The sequence below is a fragment of the Amia ocellicauda genome, chromosome 2 (genome assembly GCF_036373705.1).
Source record: "Amia ocellicauda isolate fAmiCal2 chromosome 2, fAmiCal2.hap1, whole genome shotgun sequence".
In the NCBI taxonomy this organism is placed as follows: Eukaryota; Metazoa; Chordata; class Actinopteri; order Amiiformes; family Amiidae; genus Amia; species Amia ocellicauda.
The window spans coordinates 10,234,779-10,256,204 of NC_089851.1; the positions used below are offsets into that span (position 1 = coordinate 10,234,779).

General features: G+C 38.5%; 1 pseudogene; it reads left to right on the forward strand.

Annotated features, from left to right (window-relative positions):
* Positions 1-21,426, forward strand: part of LOC136712328 (MAGUK p55 subfamily member 7-like) — an 89,246-nt pseudogene that overhangs the window by 34,833 nt on the left and 32,987 nt on the right.

The window sequence follows — 21,426 nt, forward strand, 5'->3', positions numbered from 1 at the left end:
CATCAGTATTCATGGGCCAGAGTTTCATCATTATTAAATGACTGACTATTGCCTCTCAGTGCTTGTGGCCTTTACTTTTTACAAGCTTTTATTGCAGGTGTTGTACTCTGCTATCAGGGCACAGGGGATTGAGAAAAGTTTCTACAGAGACCATGACTTGATAAGACATTGACATTTCCTTCAGGATACTGGACATGATGCCCATAGACCTAAGATCATATCGCAGGTTAATAGGAAAGGCCCTTTGCAGAGTCTTCTGAGCATTCGAGAGCTATAGCAGTATTGTGTGCTATCCTGTTCTTTCTCAGTCCTTGGACGGAGCTGTTGAAATGTGTAATGCTTGATTGGCATTTCTAAGAAGGCTAATTGCAGTTAAATATTGAACCAGGCATGTTAAATAACACGGGTGCATCACCAGGGGTGCTTTTCAAAGAATTCTGTTTGTTCAGCAGCAGTGCAGACTCTTGCAGACTAAAATGATAGAGGACTACTTTCATCTTCACTGCCTTTGGAAAGCTGAGCCTCTTTACACATTTCCACATTAATTATTTGATAAAAAGCAAATAAAACTTTTGAAAAGATTTCTACAGAAACTGTCTGCTGGATTTTCTATTCCATTTTAAGCTCAGCCTTTGGAATATGTCTCTCAGGAAAATAAAAACAGGAGCTCATAAAGCTAATACTGCTACATGTACATGCTCATAAAGACTTGGTTTACAAATCTGACTGGTGGGATTAACTTTTACGGTGGTTTTGTTTTCACACTCCAGACACCTACTGGGTTTTGGGAGTTGCACACCAGTTATTTCTCTGCCTTCCATCTGTTCCCTCTTAGAAACATCTTGAATGTCTTATCGCAGCGTGCTGCCTTGTACTTTGTATTGTTGTTGTTTGTGTTTTGTTTTTTATTTTATGGCTGCAGGGCATTTTCATAATTGTGACATTTCCAATGCAGTAGGCGGAACAAGAGGTTAAATTGTTTGCAAATTAATTTCAGTATTAATAAATGCCTTGTGATGTGTGGCTCAAAGTATCACCCATACAAAAATATTGTGTCTGGCAATAATCTCAACCAAGATGGGTGAAAACACTAGAGCTCTTGTTTTTGGACATTCATTCTTGGTCTATTATTCCCCTTCAGGCTACTTAAGAGGGTTGTTTGTGCAGTTATGTATATCAGAGACTCTATGGAAAACTTTTGTAGGATTGATGTTATTGAGTGTGACAGACAATTTCAATATACCTCTTTAAAAATGATAATTTAATAATAATAAAAAAAAAAAAACATATCAGGGACAATCAACAATAAGATTTGCAGAGGACAATTCTATAATCCAATCTAATACACAACACCTATGAAGCTGTCATAGTAAGTCACACCAGTACAAGTTTCCTGGTGTTGACTGGCGTTTATTCATGTGTTTTTTTTCCTTCGCAGAGTTTACTTTCTGTCCATGACACAGTGACACAGAAAAGTTATGATCGAGAGCTGCCACCACTGCCTGATGATGATGAAGACTCATCCGACTGGTGAAAAACAAGGTGCCACTGGTAAGTTGTGTACTGTCAGTGTTACATTGCATCCATTAACAACAGCTAAAATAACTAATTGAAACTATGATTAATTATTCTTAAATATAATCTTTGTTTGTTTTTTGTTTTGTCTTGTTTTGTGTGGTTTTTCAATCTCGTTCAATGAGTTGGAGAACCTTGATTGGACTATGTGGTTTTAGAACTGTGGCTTGTGGGTTGAAGAAAAGTGGCCATTTGAAGAAACCTACTGATTGGCTTGTTGAAATGTTATTTTAGCAGGGGTATTCTTTCCTAATTGGAAGGTTTTAAGGTAACCCAAAAAAGAATACAGGATCCTTCTCTGTCATTAGTGACTTTTCCCAGAACCTCTTCATATGTATCGGCCACAATGGCAGCAGCCCTTAAACTTGCCACAGCCCTTTCATGCAGAAGTGCACCCTGGCACTGCCAATGACAGACCCATATCGTGCGCTCTTCTGTAATACCCAGATGCTGATCAGCTGGAAGACCAGAATGGTTTGGTTTGAGTTCTTAAAAATAAGTATTTTCAAGGGTTTCAGAGCCAGGATGACTCAATGCTCCAGAGGAGCTGCAGAGCCTGTGGAGCTGTGGATTTCAGCACCCAATCATCACATTCATTTCTAAGCCTGCATCTGGCAAACCAAATGCGATTAGAGTGTGCGTTCCTGGTCTAACACTTTTCTCACATTCTCGCTGACCTTGCTGGGAGAATGGCATCTTGGCTTTTTCTCTGGGCAGCCGCTATTGTTCTTGACTGACATACCACGCATTCCTCCGGAGACACTGGCTAACAGGAGCTCCTGTCCGTGGCATGGTGGGGCTTGCCCTCTCTCCTCAGCATGACCACAGCCTCTCCGAGGTCCTGGCTGAACTTGCATTATGCGCATCTTGTGTGGATATCGGACACAGCCTGTCCTATCACCTGGCTCACGCCCAGACTTCACTCAAGCAGTCTCACAAAAGAAAAAGAAGCTAAACAAAATTATACGATTTCAACATTTTCTGTGGCAAAACTGAAGGTGCTCAGATCTGTTCCATGAAGACTGCTTTTCATTGATCATTCAGTAAATCCATGTGTATTTTTTATCAAACACATAATGGTGACAAGTACCAATAGCACAACAACATCCCCAGTCCTGTCCATTCCTCCATCAACTTGTTACCCTCTGTATGACCAAAATCTGAATAAGTCAGCTAAAATGTCTTAATCAGTGGCCTTCGTTTATTTTGTTCCGTACTACTATGATGTTCCAATGGTTGTTGACAATTATTGTTACTTCTTGTTTAAATGGCCTTACTATGACTGTTAATTACATGTGAAGGGACTGACAGAGTGGTTATACAGGTGAAGCTTTGGAAAATGAACACAGATTTGTTGGGGCTTGCACAATTGTTGAGGTAGCACTAATGATCAAACAGAAGTAATTGTTAAGATACAGTAACAGTTTTCCTGAAAATCCAGTATTTAGCTCCAATAAAACCCTGTTCTGTCTGTTTTCTTTTTCTTTTGAAAAAATTGGTTTTGAAATGCCATTTAAATAGCAATTATAGTTAATCAGTCTGTAAATGTAAAATTTGACATCATTGTGACATGTTGATACAATGAAGGGGAAGGGGATGTTTTGGCTGTCTTCAGGGGCCATCGTTAGTAAACCCAGCTTCTTACTGACTCATCCATTAGCTTAATTGTGATTAGCTGAATGGATTGTATTCAGTAGCGCTGATTAATCACTATAATTTTTCAGGCCATGACTTCATGCCATATTTTGGTAAATGTCAAATGTTAATCTTAATGATCTTTTCTCAAACTCACATTCTTGTCTTGAAACCAGATCTGCATAATTTATTAGCTCAAATGTCAAGACAATGAAATAATTGGGTTTCTACAAGTCATAAACACAGGGTCCCTGCAAAGAGAAGGAAAGCCCAGCCGAATACTTTAATGTAGGAATGTTATTTGGGATACAATTACACCAACCTAAATTAAAGTAGAACACAGAGGTGCACATAGACCAAATTCTGTCCAGTGCAATATGTTGAAGTACCTTCCTACGATAAATTGTCTGAATACAGAGTGACTAATACTGGTACTATAGAGAGAAAAAACTAAAGGAGAACAGAGAACTGGTACAGTTACATATCTTGTCTTGAGCCAGAACGCGTGTAAGCCAAATCTGACAATATCATCAGTATCATCTTGGAAAATAAGTACAAAAAGCAACAAATTACCCAGGAAAAAGCAGAGTATATGTCTTGAGAGTAAATATAAACAGCAGAGGATTACAGGGGGTTTCTGTACTTGTACTCCATTCTAGAGAACAAATCTCTTAAACATTTATAATGCTGTTTAAATAATTTATTCTGGTATTTGTTTGTTTGATTACCAAGATTTTGTTTTGAAATCATCATTGTCAAGTTAATTTAGTGTTCCAAAGGTGAAGGTTAAAAATGCTAGCCTTATTATTCAAATAACACAATTTGCTTTTTGGTGTTAGCTGGTTTAGTTCATGATTTGGAAAAAAAAAAACTTTGCAGTCATGATTTCCTTTTTTTCACATTGGCTTATGTTTTTTACAGTGACAGTACAGTTTAAGCTTCACATGAATACACCTTTGATGTAATGATATTCTTAGTCTTTTTCAACTAACAGGACTTCAGTCAGGAGATATGTGATGTGTATAAAGGTCATTAACACAATTTCAACCAACACCTTTCCCCCCCTCTCTCTATAACATTTTTTCTTCCCTTTTTGGCTTTTCCGCACGACTTCCTTTGTGTCACGTATGAATGTACACATTGTTGCTTTGTGTTGAAATCTCAATTGCTCTGTGCTGCCTCTTTCCCAGAACACTTTTGGAAATGAGATGTGACATCTGAAAGTGGTATTTTCTTGGTGGGATAATTTTTTTATGAAAACAGTTGATACGCAAACATATAGATATGACTGTGTCATTGTGTACATTCATGATCAAGTATAGGAGCAGAGAATTGGTGAGGTCCCCAGTAATTCTGTTTTAACCTCAGGTAGTTTGTCATAAAGGCACACACACTTCTCCTGGGCAAAGTATGTTGATTTTAGGGAAAGTGTAATAACTGAACTGCTATTAAACATTAAGACTTAGGAAAAAACTTACATAAAAGCCATTTTCAACCCCTGCTTTATATTACCAGTATCTGGCAGTTAGTTGCAGGAATTTCCTTGTAATTATCATGATAATGACCTGCAATTTTCTTTTTTTCTCATAATACTTGTTAATTATGGTTGAGGTTAGGACTAAGGTTAAGGAAATAAAAAAGGAAATTTTAGAACACTTTCTTGCTAAGATTTTATTAGTAGTAATCACAAGCTATTGAATAAAACAGGTGGAATGGCATGCAACAGGTCACCCAGAGGGGATAACAGCACGGCACTGTAACGAAATCTAAACATCACTTGCTATATTCTCCGCCTTTCCCCTTTCTCTCTCTCTCTCTCTCTCTCTCTCTCTCTCTCTCTCTCTCTCTCTCTCTCTCTCTCTCTCTCTCTCTCTCTCCTGGTAGCTTTCCTTTTCCATCTGACTAAGAGAGTCACTCCATTTTCACTTTTTTGAATTGGAACTGTAATGGAAAGTCAAATATAGGAGTGGGCTAGCTCTCTATAAAGATATACACAAAAATCAACTGAATAAAAAAAACTGATGACAAGGTTCTATTTAGGAATATTTTTGAATATTTTGATTTTTATTTCTTTCTCTGATTGATAACATCTGGCAACAAGAATGTTGGATTGCAGTTTTTATACATTTCAATGAAAATGCTCTCAGCACTGCTGTTAGTCAAAGTGGGTATAGCTTACAATAAAATGACTTAAAATATCAAAACGGGCATTTTGCTACTTGAACACTTACATTCGTTTATACTTGTCTTTCCTCATATACTGTGTGAAACAGTGTTTGTTAAATGACACTTCTTGTGCATTTGTGTTTGTACAAGATCTTGAGTGGTTGTTACAAAGTGTGGGCAAGCCATGTAAAATTGATACATCTAATTTTGTTTTCTCTGGCAGTCCACTTAAGAATATCAGGATCCTAATAATGTTTCTACAGACTTCTGAATTTCAACCGCAAGCTATTTAAGTGAACAATGCATAGTGCTTAAGTCAATATTTTTGCATCTCCTATATATTTTTTCTGAAATTATGTTTTCCTCCTTTGGGATTGGGCATTTCTGGTTCAGTTTCACATGTAGTTGTGCTGAAAGGACCTGGAAGATATCGCTTGACTTATTTTATTTTCTTGCCTCTTAGAAATGTATACTTATATAAGAGGTTATCCAGAACCCCCCCCCCCACCCTGTTCAAAGTATATATAAAGGGTGAGCTATTTTTCATCATGTACTTAATGCCGAGTCCATTTTTTCTTTACCTCTTTTAGTCTGAGTTGTTCTGATATAGATTCATTTTGGTCCAATTCTCATTTTACTGAGAAGATTAAGTTATTGGGTTTTGGCTTTGTCTACAATAACAATCAGAATCATTTATGTGTTAAATATATAGTAATAGTCCTCAGAGCAGCGAGGGCATATGGATCTGATCATGTCGGAGAGTAGTGGTGCAATATCGCATTACTGATGAGTAATTGACCTCCAAAGTTAAAAGTAGCCCTGCTTCTATGCAGAAGTATGATAGTTTGCAGTGCAACATATAATTTTCCAAAGCCAGTTCTTTAATGTAATATCTATTTTTATGTTTTTTTATACAGATTAAAAAGTGATGAATGTTTTGACTTCTGGCTTTTTCAGTAGTGTGCCATGTACTAAGTGCAGGTTACTTAGGTTGGTAGTGGAGTTCCACAGGGATCAGTACTAGGGCCTGTGCTTTTTCTAATCTATATTAATGATCTGGACTCTGGGATAGTTAGCAAACTTGTCAAATTTGCAGATGATACTAAAATAGGTGGCACAGCAGATACACTGTCGGCAGCACAGGCTATTCAAAGGGTCTTGGATAATATTCAGTTGTAGGCCGACACCTGGCAGATGAAATTCAATGTGGACGAGTGCAAGGTATTACATGCAGGTAACAAAAATGTCCACTATAATTACACTATGGGAGGTACAGATCTAGATGAAGTAATGCATGAGAAAGACCTAGGAGTCTACGTGGACTCCTCACTTTCTCCATCCAAACAATGTGGGAAGCAATAAAAAAGGCAAACAGAATGCTAGGGTATATTGTAAAAAGTGTGGAATTGAGAACAAGTGTGCAATCGAGCCTGCTCGTGTGGAAGAGAAATCTTATTGGGTGCAACGAGCTCTTCCCTCGTAGAAAAAAGGAAGTGGCATAGTCTGGTTTGGCATGGTCACCCCTAGCACCCATAGGTGGTGACACGTTTTGGCGTAGCGTCGGCAGGACCCCAGGCACCCAACATGGATGAGCAGGTTCCCCAAGCTCCCCAAGTAGTAGGCAATGTCATTACGCCTTGGTTCATGGGTGTACCATGGATCCCTAAATTTGCGGGGGAAAAGGGAGAAAATTATAATGAGTGGAAGGAGCAATTCCAGACAATGTTACGGGCACAAGAGTCAAAAAGTGGATTTTGTGTATGGAGCTTTGTAAGGGCTTGCGAAAAGGGAGATTTTGAGCTCTTCCCTCGTACCAAAAGAAGTGGCATAGTCTGGTTTGGCATGGCCACCTCTAGCACCCATAGGTGGTGACACGTGAGTTGTCACAATCTGGAACAAACTCCCCAGCGATGTGGTTGAAGCTGAAAATTTGGGAACATTTAAAAGACTGGATAGGATCCTTGGATCACTTAGTTATTAATGGACACCAAACAAGCAGCATGGGTCGAAATGGCCTCCTCTTGTTTACAAACTTTCTTATGTACCTCATTAAGATTCTTGTTGATGGACATTACTTTAGAAACTTGTTCACTGTGTAGCATGTATTTAGCATGGAACACGTTAACAACACAACTGACCAATGGACTAGGTTCGGGAAAAGCAGTGTGAGATTACAAGAGAAAAACAGACCAGAATCCAGAATGTAAAGTTTAAAGAAAATGCCGGCTTGTTTATTTAAAACAAATAGTAATTAAATACACAGTCAGTATTTCACTGTCCTACCACATATTCTGGGGTGATCAGTCCCAATCAACATTGGAGAGCTGTGCTGAATAGTATTAAATAAAAACAGTTCACATTTGTTGTACAACAGTGTCTAATATCTCTTCTCAAAAAATAAAAATAGACAAAACAGATAGTAGCCTAATACTCCTAGGTTTACTTCACATAAAACTGTACAAACAGCATAACCGCTATTTGAAACTGCTTCTTTACAGCTACATGCTTTTAAGAAAAACATGAAATAGCACCTGACTTAGTCTGTGTAAGCTAATACAATGTACGTTTCAATGTTTAACGACTAACGAAAAGTCTAGAAGAATGAAAAGGACTACTTCTACAAAGGTTTTGTTAAGAAATTAGTGAAACAAATGGCACAATTTACATTCACTAGCATATAAAACGTTAGCATTGGTCTAGTATTAACAGTGCAAGTACATTTTCCTCATTCAAATAAGAGAAAGGGAAAAAATAAAACTCAGCAATTAAATGGTTCATAAACGCATTCACCCTTTCTTTTCAAGAATTTGACAAAATGATCAATTGATCACCAGCCTTTCTTCATAGGTAAATTCAGGTTTTAATTATTATTTCAGACTCTAGGATTTTTGTCTTCCTTTTTTTCTTTTTCTAATTATACAAACTTCTCTCAAAATGGCGCTTCCACTAATAAGGCATTCTGAGATTGCAATGATTGAACTGTCAATCAAAGGCAGGACCTTTAGATTCACATGCTTCTGATTGGCTGATAATCAATCTGGTCGCCTCTCTCACATTCCACAGAAGATTTAACCCATTAATTGACCGGGGTTACACCTGGGTATGCAAATAGGACCAATGGCATGAATAGTGGCAACAGTGTGCAGTACTGGTTTGGTCTCTGTGCTCTGGAGTGGAGGGTTGTGGGTTCAATCCCAGGTGTGGGATAAACATAATGTGTAATATTTTTAATGTAGTAATCCAACAACTTGTGTCAATATGTCAGTACATACAGATCAGTACAGAGGTGGCATGAGCCAATAGGTGTCTGCAAGACGTGGGGGGCGGCACCGTCTCCAAGTTTACAAACCTTTAAAAACTAGGGTTGTGACATGTATGTCCCGCCTCCAAGAGGCAGGTAACGAATCAGACGCATCATATAGTTATGCCCCTGCAGCAGTTTTGTCATAATATAGTTGTTTGTTTTCCCAAACCTCGTTTCACTGGTTGGTCATTTACTTCTGCTTGAAAGCAGGACTAAGCAGAGTGATAGTCCTCAGAGGGCCTTTGACAGGTTCAAATTATTTTAAAGGAAAAACAGGAGAAAGTAATGCTGGAGTTTGAAAACGTTGTGGAAGCAGCGATCGGCTGTAAGATCTTAAACGTGAAACTTAACATTGTGTGAAATATAAGTAAAATATACCATTTTATATATTTGGATTTTGCATAGAATAAATACTGGCATCAAAGACAGTATAGTCAGATTGGGTGCACTGTTGCAAGTGACACTCACAGCTTTTCAAAACTGAAGCTGAAAAATAACTCTGTTTGCTCAACGATGACTTACTATATCTATTGATTTAGAAATGGCTCAAAATCTAGATTTAATGGAGACTGGAAGTGCATTTGCAGGGAGAAAAGCCTGGTGGGTCCATTTTTTTGGGGGGGGATAAATACATGCAAATATAAAACACTACAGGGTTTCCCATAGCATTATTCACGCCACCTTGCTAAAAATCGCCCCTGCTCTCATTCGCCACAGCTAAACCTGATCCACAAGCACCCCAACAGTATGCGATCACCCCCCTCACATGTTTATTGGATTTGAAATGATGAGGCTATGAATAATTTTGAACCTCATTTTTGAACAAATATGGTAATTATGCTGGACATTTTTTGGGGCAAAATGCAATAGCCCCTACTGAATGTTTGAAAATAGTACTGTTGTGATTAATTTAGTATTACTAGATCTAACTTATTTTTCTTCTCTGCTAACTTAAGTTTAATTGAAACACAGGAAAGCACCTGGACACTTAAATAATAAGAAAGTACAAAAGTATAATGTTTGACAGCAATTTATGCTGTACACCCAAGTTACACAAAAACATTGAATAGCTTTACAGTTTTTGTAATTTAGCATTCTTGACAAAACACGTTTATAGACACACGTGTTGTCTTTGCTTTATAAAACAATAGTACGAGAGATATAACAACAATGCCTATATATATTTTTTATTTCTATAAATATTTTTTAAGCAGGTTGCATACTTATTACAAACAGAACATCATCACAAAAATATGAAATTTCGGATTAAAAAAGTTAACATTTTAACAAAACAGAGATGGCACAATATATATGCTTCAAACTACCACCAAATAAACAAGATTAATTAAAATGCCATAAACAAAGGGAATTTTGAAGAAAGTGTTGTAATAATCAAAGTGTTGTTCAGTGTGTGATGTAATGTATCTGCTGTCTCGCACACAACGTGCAACAGAAACACCCATGGCGCCAGGTAGGCACTGATTAAGGGGCTGACGCTAAATTGCATACTGTAGAGAGGGATCATCTAAGAGAAATCATATTTACTGAAATGTTTCTACTTTGGTTTGACATAAAAAATATGAACAATGTGAGGAGGGGAAGAATGTTGGCCTCACTCTATGCACTGGAGCCCAAAGAGAGCACATTGTAGGGTATATATTCAGGGCAGTGCAGATTGCATCCAGACTGCGAAATCCATTCACACTTTTCACAAGTAATTAGTTTTGCAGGGATATTTCTTCCAAACAAAAGCAGAGACCAAAAACTAAACAGAACTCAGGATTTGCAAGTGAAAAACAGTTGATGTAAACCCCTTATTGATGACATTAATAATTGTTTTCCTTCTCAACAAAGCGTCTTTACCCCTTCCCATACCTCCTGTGGACCAGGTTGAAAGTGAAACTAGCTTATATATAGGCATTCTGTCACCTTCATCCTCTTCTGAAGAGACCCCTTATTCGGTGACACTGTCCAGAAATGGGTTTGTTGTCTGGACTGAGATCGTTATATTCCAGTCCTCACATTAGAAATTCCTTAGAAAAGTAAACATGCCAGTGTTCTTCGACTAGCCAGGAACTTTTGAGAAGCTTAATTTTCATTGTTTAGCACTCCCATCTCATGTTACAATTTCCCCTTCTTAATTTGGAAAGCTTTATTCTAAATTGCCTTCAGTGAGCGATCCTAGATCATCTTGCCTGCCAAGTGATTTGGCAGCCCGGGGAACCTTATCATCAGAGTGTGTGGTGATACTGAACCCAGGTCAGACTGGTGCATGTTATCAGGTATCCCTGCCCAGCTAGCTGTCAGTAGAGTAATAGTGGTTAAGTGAAGAGGCAGGGTGCATGGCCAGGATTAGAATAGTTTATTATTATGTTTATGAGTTTGTTTAGTTTTTGTTTGTTAGCAGATGTCCTTATGCATCTTATCCTTCAAAATAAAATACAATAAATACAGTAAGATAAGTATACTTAGTACAGACGAGCTAGAACAAGTACAGAATACAGTTTACAAACCTTTCAAAACTTCCATAACTGCTGTGTGCTGAGGAGCAAGTATAAGTATCGGTATTACAGAAGCATTTTAACACTTTTTCTGCAGGCCTTTATTGGTACCGTACTTTCAGTCAAGTGCATCTTTGAAACCAACTTGTGAAAGACCCTGAAAATGGATTAAATATGACCAGCTGAGCAAATAATTACAGCCATTAAATACTTGAAGACCAAATGTTGGAACAAAACCCAGAAGACCGCGTGGGTCTTGTGGACTGGATTTTGACCTTCTTGGCTCTACAGAACCAGGCTGACAATGCTTATTCTGTTACCTTAATAATGGTGCAGGATCTGTCTAAACTGGAAATGCACAGATGCAGGTGTCATTCCTGGTGGATTGTGTGAGGATTGAGCAGTTTATTAAGCAACTTGTTTGTTTTTTCTTATCCAGCTGTTCAGATTAAAATAGATGAGCCTGGGATACAGACGAGGTGTTTCAATTGTGTCATCTTTAAACAAGTTCAACTTAATATGCCACATCATGATCAGTGTGGAAATACGTAGATGTTAGATAATGTGACATTTTATAGTATTGTCTCATATGGTGTCATCTTCAGCAGTGAAACCAGGGAATCCACTTAGGAAAGTAATTGAACTATCTCTGTTTTCTGTCAGCTTCTTTATTCATTTAATTAATTGATTGGTTGATTTGATTGATTTATTGATTTACTTAAGTGCTTGTTTAAATAAATACAGCATTGTGAATTGGTTTGCATTTGCTAAATGCTATTTGAGTATAACAAAGCATCTTGTGGCATCTTCACAACAGTGACCTGAAATCTGAAATCTTGTGTAAAAGACATAGGCCTACTTGTCTGATGTGTAGCCTATATTTCAAATAATAATATGTATACAGATATTGTAATTTAAGTTTAAAATAGCAAGTTGTCATAATTGTTTTGTTATATTTGCATACCGGAATGTTTTATATTAAGAAGAGGAATTGGAAAACCTACATGCTGTAGTCTTTAAAAAAAAATCCCAAATATAAAAGTAAAGTCTTTCTCAGAATGTCATATACTCTCTGGTAGTCTTTGTTCTTTGTTCATCTGTCAGCATCCTTTCCATCATTTTGTTAGCAGTATCCAGTTTAATAACACTATTTGGATTCTTGATCCCAGATCCAATATGTTTCATCTCATTACTTGGCCTAATGCTTTTCCAAGAGGATAAGTCCCCTCAGTTGGGATGAATGAAGGGTGAATGTGGTGGCCAGTCAGTCTGTGTCTGAAGTTTTTTAAATAAACTCAGTCCAGTTAATCTACTGTAGTGGAGCTGCATTTGGTTCTGTCATTGTGATGCTTCTGTACACATTGAGATCAAATTTAGACTTTAGACTTCATTTGTGTGTAGAAGCCCTTGAATAAAACTTAATACACTTTTTCTGTTGGTAGAAGATCAATGGATTCTGTGTGCGGCATACGCAGAATTTAAAGACATTTAGAAGTGACGATTGAAGTGGCAGATGCTGCTGTACTGTGTTAACAGTTTGTGGGTTGTAGGGATTCGCTCTGTACCAAATGTAAGTAACACTAAGAGCATGTTTGGCCTTTCTTTACCCTGTCTCTTAGGGGGCAACGATAAAAAGGGACAGACAGGAGCTGTTATTGTAGCCAGAATAATGAGAGGAGGAGCTGCTGATATAAGTGGTGAGTTCTTAATACCGTGAACCATGGTCTCTGAAGAGCTCGACAACTTATTATGTAGTGTTTCAAAGTGCAAGTGAAATGTGGCAGATATCGCCTAGAAAGCGCAATGTACGTGCTCTTTAGATAATCCGTGCTTTTTAGCCCACTGAACTAAATTATATCAGTCTGTTTTATTCTTTACATATTCATCTCATATCACTTGAACCTGAACAGAGCACCCTCGCGGATCTCTTACTTAGTATATGCATGTAATATGTCTTTCATTTAATGAGACAACACTGAAAATGTATGGTCCACGAAATCAATTGGAAGTTGCATCCCAGAAATAAAATTAAAAAATCCTAAAATCTGAGAGCTGTCCCCTGCCTGGGCTTTGAAGACAGCAGTCGGTGTTGTCGGTTTTCACTCTGCGTTGTTTGTTTTCACAGGTCTAATCCATGTGGGAGATGAGCTGAGGGAATTGAATGGGATTCCTGTTGAAGACAAAAAGCCAGAGGAAATCATTCATATTTTGGTATGTGCAAGTTATTATTCACCTGCTGTATATAGATCTGTTTTTATTATTTAGGTTGAGATTTATTGGTATGTTTTTAGTGGCATGAATCTTGCTTTTAATGTATCCGTCTGGTCCTGTACACTCCTTTTGATACTGCGCCTTGTTGATGGTTAACATTTACTTATTTACAAGGTCATTCTACGAAACGTCTGTTTGAAACGGTGCATCGTGGGGCCAGATCGCATCAGCTGCGATGCTTGAATTCCAGCTTCGCTTCGCTTCACTTAAGTCACATGTTAAGATTTGAGTTTCAGCAGCAGTGGCAAATACGTCTGGGAGAAGAGCGACCTCAGTTTTTCTAACTGCATTCAGTCCAAATAAACAAAACAAGATAGCAGAAAAATTGGTTTCTTGAAGGCTTAAATTCTACTTTGCTTCTCTTGTCACAGATATCATCTTAGCCTACTGACTGGCAGTTGTTGGAACATAAATCATATTTTATTTTCTGTCATGCCATTTTTTATTTTGTTTGAATGAGGGAAAATAAATCTCTCCTCTCTCGATCTTTTTTTTTCCATGTTAGGCCCAGTCCCAAGGGGCATTAACATTTAAAATAATACCAGGCATCAAAGAGGAAACGACAACCAAGGAGCCTAAGGTATGTCCTGCCAGAGAAATTATATTGATTGTATTACACACATGTGGAGTTTTAAGCAGAGAAATTAAACTTCTTCTCCTACTCACTGCCTCCAGTCCTGGGGCCTGAATGGTCTGCCTTATTTCCAGGGGAAATTAATCGGTTCTGTTTTCAGGGGACGTTTTGCTAGGGGTGGGGAAGTGAAAGCTGTTCATCTGAAAATCCTTGCATCTTTGGTCCTGGCAGCTTTCATTATATGTAGGCCCCCATGTAAGGCTTTGGGGTGGAAAGTACATTTATAAAGCAAAAAAAAAAGCTATATGTTTTCTGGATACTTTCCTTGTCTTTCAAAGACATGCATCAGTAACAGAAGGCACGAATCAGTCCCATAGCTGTATCTAAACACACTTTGTGAAATATAATTTGTTATAATATTTTTTCTACACTATTTTTATGCTTTAATGGTTTTAGTGTGTCCATTTTAGAATTACATTTAAAACTGTGTTTGTCCGCCAACACTCTGCCTTTTCTATTTGACCCTCATTTACTTTTTTGCAAGTATAATAAATACCTTTAAGTGCTGCTAATTAGGTACACATGTCTAAAAAAAGCAGAGCAGCAGCGTTCAGCAAGGATGTATTAGAAAATTCTGCTGGAACCAACAGGCAGCATTTTTCATCAGAACCAAACAAAAGTCCCTGACTTAAACTTAATTTCACTACCTGGCAAAGAGCTTTCAATGAATCAGTAGAAGAAATTACCTTGCAGTTTCAGAATTCCTTTCTCATTCTACATACTAGCAGCACTTTACATTTAATTTATCATGACATAAATTAGCTACTAGACATGAAAGCTGTTTGTACCCTGCTGCCAGTCTTCTATAAGTGTTTTCCTCTCTTTGTGAATGTTTATTCATGTCTAATGGGCTGGTGCTGTTTGTAGGCAAAAAAAAACACCCTCTCTGAAACAAACGCCAGGCTTTCTAGATGTTATTAATACTATGTTGATGGCCTTGGAATTTTGGTTAAGTATCAGTCGCACAAGGTTCCAAAAATATAAAAATATTGTGTATAAAGCCTACACAGAAAATCATTAACACAAATTATGTTGGCGTTTCTTTAGGATGTTTGGGTTTGAAACTGTTCAAAGTCACAATGCTTCAAAGTTAGTGACAAGAATCGTTATTTTAGAATAACCGTCTGTTTTTGTTTAACTTGCCATTCACTCAAGACAATGGGAGAAAAAGATCACAAGTATTCGCATGGGTCGTTTTTTCTGAGATTTCTGTAGCTGATGATGAATCAAGTGCCTTCAGAAGGCTTAACATTATCTCGAACTGCACCTTGATGTCACCACAGTTGAGAAAAATGGCTTTGGAAGATGCAGTAGGTAATCTGAAATAAATGTTTTCATGTTTGTTTTTTTTAACTTTCCAGATGTTTGTCAAATCCTTTTTTGACTATGATCCTAATGAGGACAAAGCGATCCCATGTAAAGAAGCTGGGCTGGCTTTCAAGAAGGGAGATATCCTTCAGATCATGAGCCAGGATGATGCAACTTGGTCGCAAGCCAAACATGAAGGCGATGCCAATCCCCGAGCTGGCCTGATTCCCTCCAAACAGTTTCAGGAGAGGTGAGCTACTGAGACACTACTGTGTTTTTGGACGGACAGTTCTAAAACCACACTGTCACGCACTCCCCGCCATGGGCTGAAACCCTCAGCCCAGCTCAGACGAAGCCCATCCAGCACCCAATTACAACTTTAACCAAACCTGAATTTGTTTGACTTCTGACAATAAGAAGAATGAGTTTTGCATCACACTGCCAAAATACTTTGGATTTCCGTGCATGTCTGGCTTGAAATGAGTAATGACAGAAAATGATAGCACTGGTACTGATCCACTTTGGAATCATACACATATGGAAAATAGCACATCAGTGGTGCTTGAATCTACATTGATGTGCAATGCAGAGCTCAGGGCTGTAGCAGTTTCTTGGCATGGCAGGAAGACTGAAAACTCAAAGCCTTCAGATTTATTTCAGCTGTGTTTGAATAGAATGCATTGTGTTTTTCGCTTCCCCCCCCATCTTTCTTTCAAAGGATATTTAAGAACATTCTCATTATGATAGCAGACGTGTTTATTAATCGCAGTTGTGAAAACGGATGGTTTTATTGTGCTCTTCTTTTCTCCTGCAGGAGATTCGCACTCAGAAGCCCTGTAGCCCTTGTTCAACCACAGAGAAACTCAAGCAGAAGATCATGTAAGTTCATGTATCACATGACAGAGATTACAAATCATCCCATTCGTCTTTCTCTGTCGAACAGGTGTCTGAGTAAAAGGAAGAGTTATTGAGGTGTTGAATGTTTGAAAAAACATTGATTATACTTCCCCCCCCATCATCCTGTTTTGCAGAATGGTACTAAGGAAGTATTGAACCCCTCTTCTTTTTTTCTGAAATCTTTGATTTGTGTTGAATACCTTAAAATACAAGAGAATTAATGTGTCAGTTGGGTCTGAATTATAGATATCATAAGCTGTAATTTTATAATATAATTATCTGTTTTATACATTCAATGATTATAACTTAATGCTGCATGTAGGATGTTGGCTTTGGCCTTGTGCCATGGCAGGAGCATGGATCAAAAATATGCAGCCTGCAATATTGATTCCATGCTCGGATTGGACATGACGCTGAATACCCTTCTGAACTAGGGGCACTAGTGTTAAATATAAAGTGTTGTGTATAGGTATATGTTTCCACAACTTCAGGAAACCTATTTAATGCATGCCGTTTGAGCCATTTTCCATATTTCACAAAATTACAAGTTCCCTCATTGTGCAATCTCATAATTACGGTTACATCCTGTCCGATTACTGCACTGCGCCCTTCCCAGTCAGAGAATAGTGTCAATAGACAGGCAGTTGTATGGGTGTTTGTTACACTGCTGTGATATACAATATTATAATATCTCACATTTGGTCATGCAAGTTTAGTTACATTCCCAGGCATTGACATTTCAGCGTAATCCCAACAGGCACATTTTCAAACAGCAGGAAATGTTGGGGCTGCAATCCTATTACAGCACCTTTGACACAGTGGCCCACTATTATACCTGCCATTGAGCCCCGAAGAAGAGCTTCCCTTAAAGTCAGCAGCCATTAGCCCCATGTTTGAAAAATTGAAAAGAAAAGGGAAACGCAATATTGTTTTGGTTTACTTTGATATTTAATACACAATTAGCTGGATCTCTACTATATCTGCAGACTTTGAAGACAGATGGATTCAGACAGTATTTGCAAATAGGCTTGTTTTGTTCAGAACAACCTAACGATTAATCCAGTATATATAATTTGATCTTCTATCAAACACAGAGAAGTTCAGATCCAATTATGTAAAATCATTGTGTATTTCTTCTGAGACCAAGTATCCCCTCCACCCTTCCATTTTAGAATGTGGAGGGGGGGCATAAATTGCCTGGGGGGTATAAAAACCAAATTTTTCACATCAGAGAATGCTTCACATCGTTAGAAAGCTGAGAGTCTCAGGTTTCATGGGATACCAAACACTTGGCAAATAACACAACAGTGAAGAGTAGACATGGGATTAAGGAGAAGCACATGGATTTGGTGCCATTTTAAGGGTACCAGAGGGGTTTGTCAGCTTAAGGGGTTACATTTTGTTAAACAAAATTATTCCATGATTTATTTTTTATCTCCAATTGTTTATTTGTTCTATGCTTTAATTTCAGGGTACATTGAGACATTAAACTGTGTAAATTTCAATAAAAACTGGACAATTGTAGGTGTTCTAAAACTTTTGACTGGTAGTGTGTGTGTGTATATATATATATATATATATATATATATATATATATATATATTTTTTTTTTATTATTATTTTTTTTTTTCAGTCATTTTTAGAGTATTCAACTACTGTTGCTGTTGAATTTATTTTGAGCACTGTCTTCTAATGGTGTTTCCATGTAACTCTTAATGTCACCATTTGTTTCTTAACATTAAAAAACAAATATGTCTACTTTTAAAAGATGCTCAGTTCACCCAAACGATGAATATAAACCTTCACTTAACAGTGCAGTTAATCTCCTTCCAAGTGAAAGCAAAGGTTTAGTTAATAAACAACATTGTGTGCATGAACTCGTGTGGCAGGACATTAAGATGAGGGGAATTCCATTGACATAATTTTTTTCAAATATCTTAAGCAGCACAGCAATGTTTATTTAATTCATTTGAAACTCTTCTAAAGGAGAGAGCACATTATTTTGTACAGTACCTGAATCCTGCTGTCCTTTTGTGCTGAAAGCAACTGCGTTTCATGGTAGTGAAGTTCTTCCCAGCGTGCATTATCGTTTTGCAAGCCATGTTTACCATTGTTTCCAGTAATCTCTTCCTGAATGGGATCTGTACAATTAGCAGGATTCAGTCTTTCTCAGATCAGTTGCAAGACAGTGTATCACTATTGATATTCAATAGTAAGTGTAGCATTAATACTCCATCAGCTGTTATTTTTCAAAATGTACTTATGTATTTCAGGCAGCACTGTGGAGTAGTGGTTGGGGCTCTGGACTCATAATTGGGTGGTTGTGGGTTCAATTCCCAGGTGGGGCAGTGCTGTTGTACCCTTGAGCAAGGTGCTTCACTTAGATTGTTCCAGTAAAATACCCAGCAGTATAAATGGGTAAGTTGCCCTTGATAAGACCATCTGCTAAATGACAAATAATGTAATGTATTTTATAAAGCTTCTTCCCTAATCCCAGCTTTAGTTTAAGAAATAATAGTGACATTTTACCCCATATAAATTCCCATAGAAAAGAAGAGAGATTTTGGAAGACATTGTCCATCTCAGCCCAGATTAAAAAAATTAAAAACCTTCAGACAGTCTCCAGCAGGGTGATTGTTGAATGTGAAGCTGGTTTCAATATGTATCCTGTGCCTTGATTGAAACCCAGTTTGCTCCTTGGCTTTCTTCCAGTTATCCTCTACTCTGCCCTTCCAGTGTGAATCCTGACAGTCTTTGAGTCTTTGAGTCAAGATGGTTAACATTGCTGACAGGCTGCCTTAATTCTACGTGGCATTGATTCAACAAGGTGCTGAAAGCATTCTTTAGAAATGTTGTCCCATATTGATAGGATAGCATCTTGCAGTTGATGGAGATTTGTGGGATGCACATCCAGGGCACATCCCAAAGATGCTCTATTGGGTTGAGATCTGGTGACTGTGGGGGCCAGTTTAGTACAGTGAACTCATTGTCATGTTCAAGAAACCAATTTGAAATGATTCGACCTTTGTGACATGGTGCATTATCCTGCTGGAAGCCATCAGAGGATGGGTACATGGTGGTCATAAAGGGATGGACATGGTCAGAAACAAAGCTCAGGTAGGCCATGGCATTTAAACGATGCCCAATTGGCACTAAGGGGCCTAAAGTGTGCCAAGAAAACATCCCCCACACCATTACACCACCACCACCAGCCTGCAGTGGTAACAAGGCATGATGGATCCATGTTCTCATTCTGTTTACGCCAAATTCTGACTCTACCATCTGAATGTCTCAACAGAAATTGAGACTCATCAGACCAGGCAACATTTTTCCAGTCTTCAACTGTCCAATTTTGGTGAGCTTGTGCAAATTGTAGCCTCTTTTTCCTATTTGTAGTGGAGATGAGTGGTACCCGGTGGGGTCTTCTGCTGTTGTAGCCCATCCGCCTCAAGGTTGTACGTGTTGTGGCTTCACAAATGCTTTGCTGCATACCTCGGTTGTAACGAGTGGTTATTTCAGTCAAAGTTGCTCTTCTATCAGCTTGAATCAGTCGGCCCATTCTCCTCTGACCTCTAGCATCAACAAGGCATTTTCGCCCACAGGACTGCCGCATACTGGATGTTTTTCCCTTTTCACACCATTATTTGTAAACCCTAGAAATGGTTGTGCGTGAAAATCCCAGTAACTGAGCAGATTGTGAAATACTCAGACCGGCCCGTCTGGCACCAACAACCATGCCACGCTCAAAATTGCTTAAATCACCTTTCTTTCCCATTCAGACATTCATTTTGGAGTTCAGGAGATTGTCTTGACCAGGACCACACCCCTAAATGCATTGAAGCAACTGCCATGTGATTGGTTGGTTAGATAATTGCATTAATGAGAAATTGAACAGGTGTTCCTAATAATCCTTTAGGTGAGTGTATATATATATATATATATATATATATATATATATATATACAGTGAGGGAAAAAAGTATTTGATCCCCTGCTGATTTTGTACATTTGCCCACTGACAAAGAAATTATCAGTCTATAATTTTAGGTGTATTCAGAATAACAGCAAAAAAATCCAGAAAAACGCATTTCAAAAAAGTTATACATTGATTTGCATGTTAATGAGGGAAATAAGTATTTGATCCCCTATCAATCAGCAAGATTTCTGGCTCCCAGGTGTCTTTTATACAGGTAACGAGCTGAGATTAGGAGCACTCTCTTAAAGGGAGTGCTCCTAATCTCAGCTCGTTACCTGTATAAAAGACATCTGTCCACAGAAGCAATCAATCAATAAGATTCCAAACTCTCCACCATGGCCAAGACCAAAGAGCTGTCCAAGGATGTCAGGGACAAGATTGTAGACCTACACAAGGCTGGAATGGGCTACAAGACCATCGCCAAGCAGCTTGGTGAGAAGGTGACAACAGTTGGTGCGATTATTCGCAAATGGAAGAAACACAAAATAACTGTCAGTCTCCCTCGGTCTGGGGCTCCATGCAAGATCTCACCTCGTGGAGTTTCAATGATCATGAGAACGGTGAGGAATCAGCCCAGAACTACACGGGAGGATCTTGTTAATGATCTCAAAGCAGCTGGGACCATAGTCACCAAGACAACAATTGGTAACACACTACGCCATGAAGGACTGAAATCCTGCAGCGCCCGCAAGGTCCCCCTGTTCAAGAAAGGACATGTACAGGCCCGTCTGAAGTTTGCCAATGAACATCTGAATGATTCAGAGGAGAACTGGGTGAAAGTGTTGTGGTTAGATGAGACCAAAATCGAGCTCTTTGGCATCAACTCAACTCGCCGTGTTTGGAGGAGGAGGAATGACCCCAAGAACACCATCCCCACCGTCAAACATGGAGGTGGAAACATTACGCTTTGGTGGTGTTTTTCTGCTACGGGGACAGGACAACTGCACCGCATCAAAGGGACGATGGACAGGGCCATGTACTATCAAATCTTGGGTGAGAACCTCCTTCCCTCAGCCAGGGCATTGAAAATGGGTCGTGGATGGGTATTCCAGCATGACAATGACCCAAAACACACAGCCAAGGCAACAAAGGAGTGGCTCAAGAAGAAGCACATTAAGGTCCTGGAGTGGCCTAGCCAGTCTCCAGACCTTAATCCCATA